At 35.3% G+C, this 19,065-nt stretch overlaps 1 long non-coding RNA gene across 1 annotated transcript in view; it reads right to left on the bottom strand.

The window, feature by feature from the left end:
* Positions 1–5,396: 5,396 nt before the first annotated feature.
* LOC309864023 overlaps positions 5,397–19,065 on the bottom strand; it is a 92,982-nt gene continuing 79,313 nt past the window's right edge. Inside the window, exon 3 of the long non-coding RNA XR_014311343.1 lies at positions 5,397–5,773. This is a non-coding gene — a long non-coding RNA (uncharacterized lncRNA). The remainder of the gene's footprint in view (positions 5,774–19,065) is intronic.

Here is a 19,065-nt window from a genome sequence, read left to right as displayed (position 1 = left end):
TAATCAATTTCACTCAAAATTATCTTCAAAGATTGAAAAGCTAGGGCCTTGTCCTTTAAGTTACTTGAATTGCTCCCCAGTATTTGATTTAATACATATTTAGTACTTGCCAAATATGTAAAGTCATGAAACCTAATGAAAGCAAAAGGAAGCAGGCTATTAAAATTGGGTTTTGCTTCTGTTTTGTTTGTTTGTTTGTCTGTTTGTTTTCTTTTGTTTTGTTTCTTTTTTTTTTCACTCAGAGCACCGCTCACCGTGTGAGCTTGGGCAAGTTACCTAAATTTTCTAAGAATTCAATCTCTCATTTATACAATGAAAATAATAATACTTGGCTTGCAAATTGTTCCAAGTATCAGACGAGAAAATACAGAGCACAGTGTATGACAACAGAAAGATGTCAAGAAATTTATATTCCATTTGAAATTGAGCAGAAATTGTTTTTGCTCAGCATTATTTTTTGATAGATTCTCTTATAATACATACAGATCTGTATTTTATCCCCTCTCTTGGACTATAGAACTTCCTGTAAACAGGAATGATATATTTTATTTCAGAAGTATTTTCATTGGTTGATTTTTTCCATATTCCTCATGCATAATAGCACATGAATGTGCCTGATAATATTATAAGTGAAAATTAAGACGGAGGGGAAGCAGTTGAAGTGATTCCTATTTTGCGGAGAAATTGAGCCAAAAGGGGATTGTGCCTAGAGTCACATTAAAAATAATGGAAAAGTGGAAAAATTGAGAGAGGAATAATAGAAAAGAATAGAGGATCCAAATAGAGGCCCTAGGCCCCAGGAAAGAAATATTACTTTTCAGTCTTGACCAGTTTCACAAAATATGAGAAGGAGGGATGCTTGGGTGGCTCAGTCAGTTAAGTGTCTGACTCTTGATTGTGGCTCAGGTCATGATCTCTCAGTCTTGAGTGGAGCCCTGTGTTGGACCCCCTGCTGGGCTTGGAGTCTGTCTGCGATTCTTTTCCTCTGCTCGTCCCCTGATCTCTCTCTTCAAATAAGTAAATACATATTTTTAAAAGAAGGTGGGGGGAGAGGAACATTATTCTTCTCTGATTCATAAAATCTTGGAATGTGGCTTCACAACAAACTAAATCAGCTTACCCTGTAATGTATCTAAAAATATCACTTTGTATTTCCAGTTTTCTTCCTTAAAAATCATCTTGTGCTAACGCTCCTCATATTTTTCTTCTCTTCATATTGTTAGCCAGGCCTTCTCCAGCTACGTGCTTATTACTCATTTCAAAAACTGGTGTATGAGCTCACTGGAATCCAATACCAGAAGTTAGCCCAAATCGTCTCTGACCTTCAGGAAATCAAAGCTAACTAGAAAAAAAGGTCCTCTCAGGCTCAAACCTAATTCAAATACATACTTAAGTGATTACTGTATATTCTTTAAGTCTCTGACAGTAGTGACTATGAGAACATTAACAGCAGATTCACATTAATCTCTCAATACATTTATTTTCCCATCTAGGCTCTAAACCTAAAATTAAATTTTTATATAATCTTAAACAAGCTGATATAATGCATTCTTTCCATTAATAGTTTTATTCAACTGTCAGGATACCATGCTTTCCATGGCAAAGGAAAGTTAATTCGATTCACTTGTGATGTGCTTTTAGGCTCTGAAGTTATAATGTAATGAGGTAGTTTCTCCTCAGCTTCAATGTACTGCACGGCAGGGTGATTCCGGGGGTACCTCAGGGCTCTTGTTAAAAATGCTTTATCTGTAGGCCCCATCCCCACATGGGCACATACCAAATGTGTCATTAAACTTCAGAAAAAAAATGTTCATGGCACAGAGAAGAGTCTCCAGGATGCCTTGGAAAGAAGAGCAACAAGAATGACAATTGCTGTAGGGGCACCTGGGTGGCTCAGTGCGTTAAGCTGCTGCCTTCAGCTCAGGTCATGATCTTGAGTTCCCGGAATCGAGTCCCGCGTCGGGCTCTCTGCTCAGCAGGGAGCCTGCTTCCTCCTCTCTCTCTCTCTCTGCCTGCCTCTCTGCCTACTTATGATCTCTCTGTCAAATAAATAAAATCTTAAAAAAAAAAAGAATGACAATTGCTGTATTTACATCTAGCCTCAAGATATTTTGGCCATTTGGTGATGTGTGTTGGATATAGGAAACTTCCTTATAAGCCACCTCAGAGGTCTTTCAATTTCTATTACTCAAATATTTACAATGATAGGAAATGGATGACTGTTAGAATCCATCACAAACAGAATAAGAAGTAAGCCCCATAGCTAAAAGAATTGTTTAAATTGATAGAAAGGATTAATGAATAACTAGCTGACTACAAGTTCCCCAGGAAATCTGGATATATCTAAAATAAAATCATTCTTAGGGGCTGAATTACATCCTTCCAAAATTCCTATGTTGAAGTCCAAACCTCAGTACCTTAGGATGTAACTATATTTGATGGTAGAAGAAGTAAGTTAAAATGAAACTGCAAGTGTGGGCCCTAATCCAATATGACTACCGTCTACAAGGAAAAGGGGAATTAGACACATAGAGAGACCCCAAAGGTAGGTGTGCACCGACAGATGACTCTGTGAGGAAACAGCAAGTAGGAGGCCATCTGCAAGCCAAGAAGATAGGCTTCAGAAGAAACCAAACCTGCAGACACCTTGACCTTAGACTTCTAAATTTCAGAACTGTAAGAAGTAAATTTTTGTTGTTTAAACAAGCCACTCTATTATGGCAGCTGTACCAAATTATTATAATTAGAAACATGGAATTATTTATCAACATCTCCTTCAGTTGTTGAAAGTATTTACCATATTCTTTAAACTGTAATGCAACCAATATAAAAATATTGATTACTTTAATAACTATTCTTGAACCTTGGTCTCTGTTTCATTTTGAATTGTTGTTAAACTTTGTATTCCCTTTTTAAAAAAAACTATTTTAAACCACTACTATGCAGCACTGAATGGCTTTGTAAATTAGATTTTACTGCAGACTTGATGACATTTTTTAATGAATTTAATTTAAAATTACAAGGCAAAACAGTTCTTATATGCAAAACTTACATTGCTATAGAGTCATTTTGACAACCAAAGGTTTTTGTTTTGTTTTGTTTTGTTTGCTTCTATAGAAGTATAATTAACATATAGTGTTATATTAGTTTCAAGTGTACAACAATTCTGTACATTACTCAGTGCTCACCATGATAAGTGTAGTCACCATCTGTCACCAAACAATGTTATTACCATCTTATTGACTATATTCGCTATCTCTATTTCTAATTTTGTAACTAGTTTGCACCTTATAATTCCCTTTATCTATTTAGCCCACCGCCGTCCCACCCCCCCTCCTGGAAACCACCAATTTGGTCTGTCTTTAAGAGTCTGCAGTTTTGGGACACCTGGGTGGCTCAGTTGGTTGGGCAGCTGCCTTTGGCTCAGGTCATGATCCCGGCGTCATGGGATTGAGTCCCACATCGGGCTCCTTGCTCAGCGGGGAGCCTACTTCTCCCTCTGCCTCTGCCTGCCATTCTGTCTGCCTGTGCTTGCTCTCCCTCCCTCTCTCTCTCTCTGATAAATAAATAAAATCTTTTTTAAAAAAAGAGTCTGCAGTTTTGTTTTTCTCTTTCTGTGTGCATTTGCTTTATTTCTTAAATTACATATGTGAGTGTGATCATATTGTATTTGCCTTTTTCTGTCGGACCTACTTCACTTAGCATAATTCTCTCTAGATAAACCCATGTTGTTACAAATAATACGATATCACTAGTTTTTATGGCTGAGTAGCATTCCATAGTATTTCTACTCCCCTCATTTAAAGACATAATTTATTTTTAAGATTTTAGTTTATTTATTTGACAGAGAGACACACAGTGAGAGAAGGAATACTAGCGGGGGGAGTGGGAGAAGCAGGCTTCCCACTGAGGAGGGAGCCTGATGTGGGGCTCGATCCCAGGACACTGGGATCATAACCTGAGCCAAAGGTTGATGCTTAATGACTGAGCCACCAAGGCACGCCATGATTTTTCTCTATTTTCCAACTTTCACACTGACCTTTCCCTCTCTTCAACCATTGTCGCCCTCGACCTGCAAGGACGACAAGAAGCCCCAGTTCAGACGCATCTTCTCTCTTCTTATTTCCGCAAGTCTACACACTTATATACGCTTACATGACCAATCAGCGAGCAGGGTACAGGAGGGAGCGAATCAGGCTGTGCACCTAAATGAACAACTTCGCTAGCAACCAATGCTGTTTACTTCCTCTTTGGGTGTTCCGCTTAGTCTCAGGAGGCAATCCTAACCTGGCAACTAGCCAGTCGCCATCTTTTAATGGCGGAGGCTGCCCTGGCCAGGGGCCTGCCTCTGACATCTCCCCCTTTTTTCTTTTATGGCAGGGATCGTGCGTGTCTTAGGTTGTCAGTGGCGGGGAATATCCTTACCCATCATCAGAGGGCAGATATCAATGATCTGCATCCTGTCTTAGGTTGGTATATTTCCCCCACCAATCTTACCCGTCGTTGACTACCGATCCAGCATACTTAGCCACACTTGGGGGGATGTTCCAGCCTCGATGGCTAACAAGGCCTGCACGATGGCTTGCTGTTGCCTATGTTGCTGTCGCCTCCAAATTTGCGGTTTCCTTACTAGCAGAATCAAGCCCACTACGCGGATTATCATCAGACCAATTATGCTAGCCCATTGTTTCGTAAAGGTTAACACATCTTACAATGTTTTGATTATCTCTGGGAGGGTTGCAAGCTCAACTCTGGTGTTATTTATCCTTATTATGCCTAGTAGCATGTGCTGAGTATAGTTTTAAAATTCTGTGGACTAATTCCCCCGCAAGTATTGGGAGAGCTGTCAGGAGACATTCTGTAAGTCACTCATATTAGTATAGGCTATGGGAGTTACACAAATTGCCAGGAAGGGTGCTATACATCCCAGTCCCAATAGGGCCCCCAATATGTCCACTTGTTCTTGAACCAAATCTACTCTTTGGTTGACTATCAGGATTCCTGCTTGCAGATGCGCATTGATCTGAGTCTGTGTTTGAAGGGCAGCCACCGTTCCTTCTGCAAGGGTGTTCACAGCTTCCGCAGTGGGTATAGTTGCAGCAAGCAAGACTGCTGCTGCCATGGCAGCTGCTGTAGATATAGCCAATTCTGTCACAACGGCGGCTGTGATACCAAAATCTCTCTTCTTTCTGGATAGCACCACCGGTAACTTGTCCTCTGGAATGGAAACTGGGATAGGAACATGGGTAGGGATATGCATAATTACAGCCAGCTTGAAGGCCGTGACATTCAAGCACTGGGAAAGATAGCAATTCTTAGTGCAATTCAACATATCATTCAGCTCACTAGCATTTGTTACGAGGAAAAGGAATCGTGGCAAGACGCATATGGGAGTGGGCTGATAAGTAATATTATTGGGACAAGACACATTAACTGTTGTCTCAAAGGTACTAGAGTCATTTTGTTTATAAGAACAGTTGAGGAATTTGCCACCATTTAACATGCACACTGCTGAGATATCAGTACATGCTCCTAGCAAGTTACAGACCTGCCATGCATCAAAGGGAGAGGAGGGAATATGAGAGAAGAGTTAGTCACTGGTAAAGGATATAGCCATGCTTTAACCACTGCTCACAGCTCTCTGGCTTGAGTCTGCTGCAGGAGTTATAGCATCCCCAGAGTTATCATCAGCATCTTCAGTATCATGACTGGTGTTTGGAGGCAAGGCTGCACGCACCAGCCACTCTGGGATCCAAATTGGAGCCTCCTTTTCCTGTGGAAAAACACATACAAACCCCCTTGCAAGATTGCTTTATTTAGTTCCCGGGTTTCGGCACCATTTGTCGCCCTCAACCCGCAAGGACGACAAGAAGCCCCAGTTCAGATGCATCTTCTCTCTCCTTATTTCCGCAAGTCTACACACTTATATACGCTTACATGACCAATCAGCGAGCAGGGTACAGGAGGGAGTGAATCAGGCTGTGCACCTAAATGAACAACTTCACTAGCAACCAATGCTGTTTACTTCCTCTTTGGGTGTTCTGCTTAGTCTCACGAGGCAATCCTAACCTGGCAACTAGCCAGGCGCCATCTTTTAATGGCGGAGGCCGCCCTGACCAGGGGCCTGCCTCTGACAAACCATTATGGGTTGGTATTTTTAAGACATTGTGTTTATATTTTTATCTCCTTCTACATTCTCTATAAAGGAAATTTCATCTACTTCCACACATAGAAGTGTCAAGTATATGTTTAAAACTTCCAAATCTATGCCTCCATTCTCATCTTCTTTTAAATCTGATGAAATATTCTCCTATAATTTGTGTCATATGATACCATGAAATGTTCCAATGTCAGAATTATTGGAATCCCTGAGGGGTAGGAGAAAGAAAGTAGACCAGAGGATATAGTTGAACAAATTCTTCATGAAAATCTTCCCAATCTCGAGAAAGGAATCAGCATTTGTGTCCTAGAGACAAAAAGGACTCCCCCCAAGATCATAGAATCTAGGAAGACCATAAGACACCTGATTGTGAGACTGACAAATCATAATTTTAGACAGGAGCTCTTGAAAGCATCTAGGGGGAAGAGATTCCTTATGCACAGAAGAAGGCCCATCACAATAACATCAGACCTATCTTCAGAAACCTGGCAAGTCAGAAAGGGCTGGCAAGATGTACTCAGGGCACTAAATGAAAAGCACATGCTACCAAGAATACTTTATCTAGCAAGACTGACATTCAAAATAGATGGAGAGATAAAGAGCTTCCAAGACTGGCAAGGTTTAAAAGTGTGTGACCACCAAGCTGGCACTACAAGAAATATTAAGGGGGTTTCTATAAAAGAGGAAAGAACCCAAGAGTGTCATAGAACAGAAATTTATGGAGACAATGTATAGAAAGAAGGACTTCACAGGCAACACTATGTCAATAAAAACGTATCTCTCAATAATCACTCTCAACATGAAGGGCCTAAATGCTCCCATAAAATGCCATAGGGTCGCAGATTGGATAAAATGACAGGGACCATCTATATGTTGTCTACAAGAAACCCATTTTGAATCTAAGGATACATCCAGACTGAAAGTGGAGGGATAGAGAAACATCTTTCATACCAATGGGTCTCAAAAGAAGGCTGGGGTAGCAATTCTCATATCAGATCAATTAGATTTTAAACCAAAGACTGTAGTCAGAAATAAAGAAGGACACTATATTGTTCTTAAAGGGTCTATGCACCAAGAAGATCTAACAATTGTAAATATTTATGCCCCCAACACAGAAGCAGCCAACTACATAAAACAACTGTAAATCAAGATGAAGAGTCATATTGATATGAATACATTAATAACAGGGGATCTTAACATGCCTCTCTCAGTAATAGATAGATCATCCAAGCAGAAAATCAATAAAGAAACAAGAGCATTGAATGTCACATTGGACCAGATGGACTTCATAGATAAATACAGAACATTCCACCCTAAAACAAGAGAATACACATTCTTCTCAAGTGCACATGAACTTTCTCTAGAATAGACCACATACTGGGTCACAAATCAAGACTCAACTGATACCAAAAGATTGAGATTATTCCCTGCATATTCTTAGACCACAATGCTGTGAAACTGGAATCAAACCATAAGAAAAAGTTTGGAAGGAATTCAAACACCTGGAAGCTAAAAACCACCTTGCTTAAGAATGTTTGGATCAACCAGGAAATCAAATAAGAACTTAATTCATGGAAATCAATGAGAATGAAGACACTTAGGTCCAAAAACCTATGGAATATAGCAAAGGTGGTCCTAAGGGGGAAATACATAGCCATCCAAGCTCCCTCAAAAAAGAAGAAAAAGAAGAAGAAGAAGAAGAAGAAGGAGAATCCAGAATACACCAGCTCTCTTTACACCTTAAAGAACTGAGAATCAACAACAAATTAAGCCAACTCCACACACAAGAAGGGAAATAATCAAGATTAGAGCAGAGATCAATGAGATAGAAACTAGAGATATAGTAGAACACATCAACAAAAACAGGAGCTGGTTTTTTTTTTTTTAGAGAATCAATAAGATCAATAAACCATTGACCAAACTTATCAAAAAGAAAAGAGAGAGGACCCAAATCAATAAAATTCTGAATGAAAAGGGAAAGATCATGACTAACACCAAGGAAAAAGGAAATAGAAACAATCATCAGAAATTATTATCAACAGTTATATGCCAAGAAGTTCATGCTTCTCTAAACATGTTGAGTAATGTTTATCTCCTCTGTTATATTAGGAAGTCCTTTCAGAAAGAAACTATGCATTATTACTATCTGTTGTTTCCATATTTATGACCACATCTCGCTTTCAAAATTCACTTGCTAAGCATTTATTAAGTGCATTCTATTTGCCAGTCACTGAGGTAGATATGAAAATAAAATCATGACTCAAAGGAAATTAAAACACATAGGTCTTATATTCTAGATCAGAAGCCATAAATGTAAACAAGCAATTAAAATAATGTAAAAATATTAAAACAGAAGTATAAACAAAAGTCTATGGGAACACAAACAGGATGTCAAGGAAGGTTTTACAAAGGTCTTGGGCAAACATTTGTAGAATGTTGGGGTGCCTGAGTAGCTCAGTGGGTTAAACCCTCTATTCAGGTCATGATCCCAGGGTCCTCGAATTGAGCCCTGGGATGGAGGCCTGCATCAGGCTCTCTGCTCATTGGGGACCCTGCTCCCCCCCACCCCTGCCTGCCTCTCTGCCTACTTGTGATCTGTCTGTTAAATAAATAAATAAAATCTTAGAAAAAAAGTAATTGATATTCATTAAAATATTTAACTTATTTAGTTTTCAGAGAATTCCACTGCTCCTTTCCAGCCAAAGTAAAAGAAATAAAATGAAATAGAATATTTATACACATTTATCAGCTATAAAGCAATATAATCACCTCCTAGATGGTAGATTGGGTTTCTTGCTTGGTATGGTTAGAAGAAGTTGAATCATCCCCTCATTTTCTAGAACAGACAGATAATTAAAAAATAAATCAATTTGAAATAGTTTATTTACATTTATATTCTATTTATATATTCATTATGTGCATGCACATTTATCTAAATATCTGCATTTGTATGTCAACTTCTCTATAATATATTTTATAGTGTACATGTGTGAATATATTGATAACAAGCAGTTTTTCTATTAAACAGATTCTACTTATAATGATGGGCCAGGTGATTAAGACCAGCCTTCCGACTTGGAAGTACTAAGAGCTGAATGAAATAATTTTTAAAAATCAGTTTAAGAGCACTGAAGAGTTAACAAGATATTGAGGTCAAAATCTTAGGGAGGAAACAGCAAACAAAGTTGTGTGTCCTTTAAGGGAATTTGCCAATTAGTAAGAAAAAACTGTGAAGATGAAATGTAATTTTAGTGTCCTTTTAGTGGCTACAAAGTGAAAATCAGGGCCTGAAATTTATGGAAGTTGAAAACCTTATTTATAAAATACACTAATTTGAATGTGCTTTGTGAGTTAAACTGGGACATTAAGCTATGAACACAAAGGGATGATCCTATAGGTCGAAGAGATACCTGCAGTGAGTCTGTGCGTGTTGCTCACTTTTGCATCTCTATTGGGTGAAGGAATTATTAAGCCTCAAAAATGAATTAAAGTGACACCAGTAACATCTCCAGTCCCCTCACAAAAACAAAAGATTATTTTTCCTGAAGGGGAAGTGAACTGTATTAACCATTTTACTCCTAGAACATATTTTATGTATTTTAATCCTAAAATATATTTCAAAATAAAATAAATGACTCCAACAGGCAAAGATAACCAGACTCTTATGGAAACAGATACCATGGGTGAGACATAGAAAATAAAACAGAGAAAATAACCATTGTTGATAAAATATATATTGAATGCATCAGACAGAGACTATAAAAAAAATTTCTATGGTTTAAGAAATAAAAGCAAATCTTAACTTTTTTTTTTTGAGAAACATGGAAAGTAGATTACAAAAGGAACCAAAGAGAAATTCTAATAATGGAAAATAAAATGACAGTAATTTTCAGTCAATAGGTAGATGTCAGTCCCGATTAGAAATAGCTAGGGAGAGAAATAAGAAACCGTATAATAGGTCAGTAAGAAATGTTCAGAATGTAGCTTGAACCTAGCAAAGAACAAAAAGTACATCAAGAGAATGAAAAAACAAGCCACTGATGGGGAGAAAATATTTGCAAAAGATACATCTGGTACAGGACTGTTATTCACAATATAAAAAGAACTCTCAAAACTAAACAAAAATAAGACACACAACCCAATTAAAAATATACCAAAGATATTAACAGATATCTTACCGAAGAAGATATAAGGATGGCATATCAGGATAAAGAGGAGACTCCAAATCACGTCATCAGGGAAATGCAAATTAAAACAAGTTACCACTACTTGAATTCTTCAGATCTGGAACACTGACAACACTAAATACTGGCGACAATGTGTGAAGAAACAGAAACTTTCATTCATTGCGGATGGGGAATTCAAAATGGTACACCTATTTTGGAAGACAATTTGGTGCTTTCTTATCAAACTAAACATACTCTAGACATTCAATCTTCCAACTGTACTTCTTGTTATATACCCAAAGGGGTTGAAGTATATGGTATATACCAATGTACATTGAGCAACCTACACAGTGAAGTTTATAGAAGTTTTATTCTTATTTACCAGAACTTGAAAGCAACCAAGACATCCTTGATTAGGTGATATGATAACAACCTGGGGGTAGTCCCTGACAATGTACTATTCAGTGCTAAAAAAGAAATGAGCTATGAAGCCATAAAAAGACAAGGAAGAAACTTAAATGCATATTATTAAGTAATGAAGGCAATCTGCAAAGGCTATACACTTTATGATTCCAACTATACAACATTCTGGAAAAGGCAAAATCATGGATGGTAAAAAAGATCAGTGGTTTCCAGAGTGGGAGGGATGACTAACAGGCCGAACACAGGGGATTTTTAGGGCAGGGAAAATACTCCATATGGTACTGTAATATATTATTTGTTCAAGCCCCTAGAATGTACAACACCAAAAGTGAACCATAATGGAACCTATAGATTTTTGGTGATAATGATTTACCAATATAAGCTCATCAATTATACAAGTGTGCCACTCTGGTGGGGACATTAATAACGGGGGAAGCTATGCATGTTGGGGCCAGTGTATGTAGGGGAACTCTCTGTACCTTCTTCTTAATTTTGCTGTGAATCTAAAACTACTTTGAAAGATACATCTTTAAATAGAAAAAAGACAAAAATACAGAATTCCAGTTAGGAGAAAAGGTATCTCTAGTGAAAAATTCTAACATATATTTAATTGATTTACAAAAAGGAAGAGATATTGGAGCAAAGAACACAAATTCCAGATTTAAATGAGATTTTTACAGATTTTTTAGAAAATACCAATTTATACAATCAAGATGTCTAAAAAGTCAAAGAAAGAAAGAAAAATGACTAGAAATATAACTGTCAAACTACAAAAATCAAGACAGAAATACCTTGAGAGCATCTAAGGAAAAAAAAAATACAAATTTCAAAGGCCAACTGACTTTCTGTAACAGTGGAGGCCAGAAACCGTCAAAGAATACTGCCAGTATGCTGAAAAAACTTGCTGACATGTAGAATTCTGTAGCAATCAGTGTTTCCTAAGGAAAGAGGTTTGAATCAACATATTTTAAGGCAATAAAACAAAAACATGTTGAGCAGAAGAAAAATTATCTTTTTATTCATTTGTATAGACTCACTTTTCATTTTATCAGCACTTTCAGCAAAATAAAAAAACAAATACTCAAAATGAGGGTAAATCCAGGTGAGCTTTGGATATATAAGGTAATAACATTAAATATCTCATTTGGGGGCACCGAGTGTTTCAGTGGGTTAAGCCTCTGCCTTTGGCTCAGGTCATGATCTCAGGGTCCTGAGACTGAACCCTGCATCAGGCTCTCTGCTCAGCAAGAAGACTACTTCCCCCTTCTCTCTGCCTACTTGTAACCTCTCTCTCTGTCAAATAAATAAATAAAATCTTTAAAAAAATAAGAAAAATAAATATCTCATTGGACATTAAATATATGGAATTAAAAATAGACATATAACACCAATATCATATGTGTTGGAAAGATGGTAAAATGAGTTTTGTTTATCTCTAAATATGTTTCTTAGACTATCCAAAATTTGGCTAAAATCAGATTAACATTAGATTTTTATAAGTTAAAAATACATGACACAGTTGCTAGGGTACTTACTAAATAGGCTGAAATAAAGTATATATTTTCCAAACAAACAGGGTAAAATTGGAATAAGGCACACACACAAAACAAAAATTTCCAGAATTTTCTCCCCAGTTTATCTTTCTCCATTTCTTATAAATTTGGTCATTTACATTTACATTACATGCATACTGTTAGAACTCTAATGAACATTTATATATAAACACTTGTTTTCTTAACAAAATGATACATTCATTTAAAATAATACAAATATTTTTACTTTTACTTTATTTTATTGTATTCTTGTTGCAATTTACATCTCTGGTTATTTATTAAGAAAAAACCGTGATATCTACGACATCTCGGATACACAAGGAAGGGAAGAGAAGGAAATATTACGACCTCCCATAAGAGAATCACTTGGTATTTATTTTGTCACTGTCGTCGGCACATTACTCTTATCTTTACATCACTCTTGTCTTTATCTCTCTCTATGTTAAGGTAAACATAGTTGAGATCCATTTGGATCTTTATTAGTAAAATAATACTATAATATGGTTATTCTATTATATATAAAATTTCTACTCTCCATTTATTTATTCAGTCACACAGATATTCATTGATTCATTTATTCAAAACTATTTGGCTCTCAACACCATTGTATGTCTTGGGTGTTGGCATATAAAAAGACTAATCTTAAAAAAAAAAAGACTAATCTTTAATAAAGAAGTCTGCCTCTGTGAATATTGCATTCTAGTAAGAGAAGACACACAACATACAATGCAGATAACAAGGTAAAAATATAAAGTATGTTAGTTGGTGACCAAAAAAGAAAAAAAATAATATAAAGCAATAAAGGAAGAAGTGGGTATCAGGGATGGAAAACTTATTTAGATAGAATAAAGTAAGTTTTTGTTGGGAATGAGACAAATGTGTCAAGACCTGAAGCAAGTGAGAGTATACCATGGTGTAATCTACAGCAGGGTCATTTCTGGAAGAGTAAATACTGTTTTTACTTTGTGATATTTGCTGTGGAAGATCTAAAACAAAACAAACAAAACAAAACAAAAACTAGAAATGAATTTTCCACTAAATTAAGAATAAATATCATTTGGCATAACATGATTCCATTTATTATCTTAGAGAGATTTTAAATCCTTATAACTTTATTACTAGATTTAAAATTATGTTTTATCAGTGATGGTATACTGACATGTCAAAAAGTAAAGTTTTAGAATACCACTTTATCCATGTAATTCTGAGAAAGTTTTTTGAGAATGGCATGCTGAGATATTTTTCCACAATAGCACCATTGCTATGCACATGAGAGGAGATCCATTTAAATGTTTTTAAAAAATATGGTATGTGTGCTACTTCATTTTATAAGCAAAATGGTCACTGTCTTACATAACAATTAATTGCTGGGTGATTATCCAAGTATACAATTATTAGTACCTCATCATAATAATATTTATTTTTGCAGAATCCATTACAGTTTTGAAAATGGTCTTAGATACTAGCCTACTTGATCCTTATATTAATGCTCTAAGTAGACAATGGGGTGTCTGTGTTTTATACATCTCAAGCAGAAATTCCAACAACTGAGGTTGCTCAGGTTGCATGTAACCAGTATCAAAATCAGAGCTAGAAACACAGACTTTCACATGCCTCATGTAGTACTCTTTCTACAAGTCTTGCTACTGACATATTTCAGAGCATCAAACTACAGAAATTCCTTATATGGAAGATAAATGAATCCAAATGAGTACTTTCTTGTAAAAATTATGAAGTTTTCATTTTCTTTCCTAATAAAATCTTTGTATGCATTAGAAAATGTCCTAATTACTTTAAGTAGAAAAATATGCAGTGTATTTTTGTGGTAAAGGGAATGATTTTAATAGATTACATAAAAGGTGTTAATGTAACATAAAACAATGTATAAACTCTATAAAGTAAATATTTATGACAAGTTTATATTTTTAAACAACGAACATTTTTAAATCCATGATCCATGATACAGAATTTTAAAATCCCGTCATATTAAGATGCAAAGTGTGTGTGTTCACACATCCATGTTTAAGTGTGTTGTTTGTTTGTTTTCATTTTGAAATTGCTTTGAAAGATTGCATATGCTTTTTGCCATTTAATGCAAGGTGAGCAATATTGTGTTTATCTTGCCTGGCTGTTGTATAATATTAGATCTGAAGTCTTATAGTGATGTTTCCTGGGCTTAAACAAAAACAACTAATGTCAATACTTCATCAAAAGTTGAACATCAGGTACTACATTAAAAAAAATAAATTCTGGGGCACCTGGGTGGCTCAGTGGGTTAAGCCTCTGCCTTTGGCTCAGGCCATGATCTCAGGGTCCTGGGATGGAGCCCCACATCGGGCTCTCTGCGCCGCAGGGAGCCTGCTTCCTCCTCTCTCTCTGCCTGCCTCTCTGCCTACTTGTGATCTCTGTCTGTCAAACAAATAAATAAAATCTTTAAATAAGTAAATAAATAAATAAATAAATAAATGCAATATCTTCTGGATTCAAATTTTAACACAATAAATGGTAGACAAGCCTGAATTTGTCCAAGGTTTTATGAGTGACAGTAACTAATGAATTAGCTCCTTGTGGCTATTCTAACAAACACCACAAACTTGATCACTTAAAACTCCAAAAATTTTTTTTCTCTCACAGTTCCTGGAAGACAGAAGTCTAAAATCATTTTTGTTGAGCCAAAATCAAGGTGTTGACAGGACTGTGCTCTTTCTGAAGATTTATAGGGAAATCTGTTCCTTGCCTCTTCCAGATTCTGGTGGCTGCCAGCTTTGCTTGACTTGTGGTCACACCAAGCCAGTCTCTGCCTCCCTGGTCTCATTATTTTTGTCTTTTCTGTGTGAATCAAATCTCCTTCTGCTCAGTTTTGTAAGGAATGACAAACTGGATTTAGAGCTGACTGGAATAATCCAAAATAATCTTAATTTTATCACATCTGCAAAAACTTTTTTTCCTAATAAGGTAACATTTACACGTTCTGGGTCTTGAGACTGCGTATGTTTAGGTGGTAAGTATTCAGCTTACTACCAGTAGTTTTAAATTAAAAACAAACAAACAAATCAACAACAACAAAATAACCTTATATATACAAGAGAATGAAAACAAATTATTACAGTGCAATTCCACTGTTTTCTTTTACTGCAGTAGTTGGAAGAATTATAGAAATGTAGCTCTCTACCACTTTACCAATGGCAGTTTAGTCTAAGAATAAAAGTACTCAGTAAAAGAAGATAGTATCTTTTATGAAATCATTAACTGATGACACATTTTAATCACATTTACTTTTATAGTTTAAAAACTCTGAAAATCAAAATAAGATTCCAATTTTCATTTTTTCACAGTTAATGTGGAAATATGATATTCTAAACTATGGTACAACTACTACTCTCATACATTGCTCATGGCATTTTACATTGTCATAAACTTTTTGGAAATATTTTAGCTATATTCATAACAAATGCTTATAATTATTGACATGCTATTTCACCTCTGGGGATATTTCCTAAACAAACATTCTTAAATATTAAAAATCTGTAAGAACACTATACTTTTAATAATAAAACTTTGGAAACAACCAAATGACTTGAAGGTAGAGTGTCACTCATGTTATGGTATAACCAGCCAATTGAGTAAAATATATCCATTAAAATTATGTTTTTTTAAAATAATGAAGTAACAAGGAATTGGATAATAATAATAAATATCATGAGATGGTACAATACCTGAATTTAAAATATATTTTTATTGTAATGACTGTATTTTTTATAACAAAGAAACATATTTTAAATGTACTTGTTTTTCTTTCTGATGACTTATTTTTAACTCCTAATTTTTTAAGGATCTTTATTACACTATTCCTAAAATCATTATTATACAAATACACTGTTTGGGAAAAGTCATTATCATATAGGTGATTTTTAAAATTCCATTGCTGGCAACTTTCCATGAAACTACTAAGTTCATTTTTTTTCCAGTTTATATCTTGTCATTACAAGCAGAGACCACTTGTGAATTCTTATATCCATGTTTGAACAGATAGAACTTTCTCAAACCAAAGATAGATACAAACTTTCTTTGGACATCTAAGTTCACATTTAGTACCTGAATATATATTTATTACATCCGTAAGTTATAAGTAGTAATTCCAAATATATCCTTTTTGTGCAATTGTATCTTTTTATACAAACTTTTTATTTTTTTACAAATTTTATATATAAATACAAGATTTTTCCTTATTTGTGTCCCCTGTGAATAAATTTAATTATCTCAGTGTTATTTCGAAAGTCACTTCATTTATTGTTTAGCCATTTTGAGAGTCCTGGAATCAGTGGTTTATTCATAACTTAAACATTCTGCCCTGGAATCATTGGCTTATTTATAACTTAATCATTCTATTGATTTTTTTAAATTTGTTTGAAGAAAGTTCTACCCATTAAATTCTTAATCTTCCTTGACATTAACTATTTCTAAATGCTTCTACAAATATTTTTAATGCCTCTACAAATATTTTGGGAGACTTCTAGTATTTGATCAGACTCAGACACAGATTCTTTCTTTCTTTTTTTTTTTTCTTTTTTTTTTTTTTTAAAGATTTTATTTATTCATTTGACAGAGAGAGATCACAGTAGACAGAGAGGCAGGCAGAGAGAGAGAGGGAAGCAGGCTCCCCACTAAGCAGAGAGCCTGATGCTGGACTCGATCCCAGGACCCTGAGATCATGACCTGAGCCGAAGGCAGCAGCTTAATCCACTGAGCCACCCAGGCGCCCCAGATTCTTTCTTTCTTTTTATCTGAACTCATACTGAGGAATTCACTTTAGGGGAGAAATTATTTTTTTCCTTCCTCTCTTCTCCCATATAGATAGGCCAAATCCAAAATTCACCACGTAACCCTGAATGGGATGGGGATAGGGACAAAGGGGACTCAGACAACAGAGGTCCCAAGCATTCATCAGTCCATTTCTCCAGAGTTCTGAACATCTTTTAAACCTTTATATCACCTAAGGACTTGAGACTTTCATTACTGACTGGTATCTAGAAAGGTTTAGTTTATACTATCATTTAACAGCTAATGCCTGCACATGTTTCAAAAGTCCTTGTCTCTGTACATCTTTTTACCTTTAGTTGTTTCGATCCTTACTATCATTTTTGAAGTTCCTAGATAAATAAGTTTAACCATTACAGCCCTATACAGCTTACAGTTCTGTTGTATTTCCTATGAAAAAAAGTTATGTGTCTCATGTAAATGGATCCCAAGCCCAATACTCTTGTTTCTCGATTCGCAGAAAGTTAATGTCCGTTTCATGTTTCTCAGAGTGCATATTCACTTTATCTTCATCTTTTATTTTCAGTGTTAGTTTTAAAATGGTAGTATTAAATAGTATAAACTTGATCATTCTCTCCAGGTTACTTTTCTTAATCTATCTTGACAGTATAAACTTGATGCTTCACCATAACTTCCCTTAGTTTTGGAGGAAATACATCGATAATTTCTCAGAAGAGAAAGCCTCCAAAGCTTCCCTAAAGTAGAAAGCTGTTTTACAACTAAACAAGGTCCTCAGACACCTCTATTTATATTCATAGCACACACTTGGTTTACTGCTAAGAGTGATAAGCAAGTTCTTATGTATAAGATTATGACCTAAAATGAACAGAAATCTTAAAAATTTAAACGGAAAGTTTGGCACTATTTGAATGATTTCTAATGTCAACATGGAAGAGTCATGTACAAAAGAATGTATGGCAAATAATTTTTGTTCAGAGATTGAAGGGGAATATGCAGATAACTTTGTGGTCTTCTGAAGCTATTCAATCAAGATGAGATGAATTATTTCATCGTATCCCATTGTTCAGAATTTCATAGATCTTAATTGTGTCCTTTCTCCTCTGTCTATTGTGAATGATTCTGTAATACAGTATCCTTTAGCTGATCTGGGACCAAGATCATTATTCTTGAGGTTTCCTCCCCTTGATTTTAGAAATTTGTGTCTCTGACGGCTACCTCAAGCTTTATAATGTATCTCAAACTAGTGTTAAATTCATTTATGCTAAAGATTAAAGACAAAATAATGATTGTTTCTGAGTATATTAAAAGCTTTAGACTTTCAAAATGACATTTGAGGATCAAAAAGTTTGATATTTTTTGCTGTGTAATATAGACGTATTTACTGTGGCAAAAAGTATAGATGTGTAGGTAGGCAATAGATAAGTCTGCAGATAGAGTTACTAATAGAACATACTTTATTTTCAAAAGACCCATGAGAAAATTTAACACTTATTAATTTGTTTTCCTTTTATTCATATTTTAGGTAAAAAATTTGCATTACTAGAAAAGTAGATGGTTATTTCTAATTAAAACACAAATACAGTAATTACAGTTTATAAGCTATTATCCTGAATCTACACTGGATGAGTTTAAACAGCCAAACAGCTATTAATTTTACTGTTCAAAGAAATGCTCGTAATCTTTTTAAAATGTCATATAAAATATTCATTTCTAAATGCCCTACGGTGATTTTTGAATTTATTTAAAGTGGGCTGTTGATAGCTCTTTTTATAAATAAGCAATTACAGTGAATATATCATGGCCCATCACATTATACATTCTATAATTTCATGGATGAAAGGCCTACAGCTGATCTGCATAAACACAGTGCATATCTCAGCAGGTGAAGGGTTTGATTACATGGGATAATCAGTGTTATTATTTATAGTAACTATTTATGTCTGTTATTTATTAAATCTCTACAAATCAGGTATCTATTTCTCTA

This window comes from Mustela nivalis (assembly GCF_964662115.1).
Source record: "Mustela nivalis genome assembly, chromosome: 5".
Classification (NCBI taxonomy): domain Eukaryota; kingdom Metazoa; phylum Chordata; class Mammalia; order Carnivora; family Mustelidae; genus Mustela; species Mustela nivalis.
This window is presented reverse-complemented; position numbering and strand designations above follow the sequence as displayed.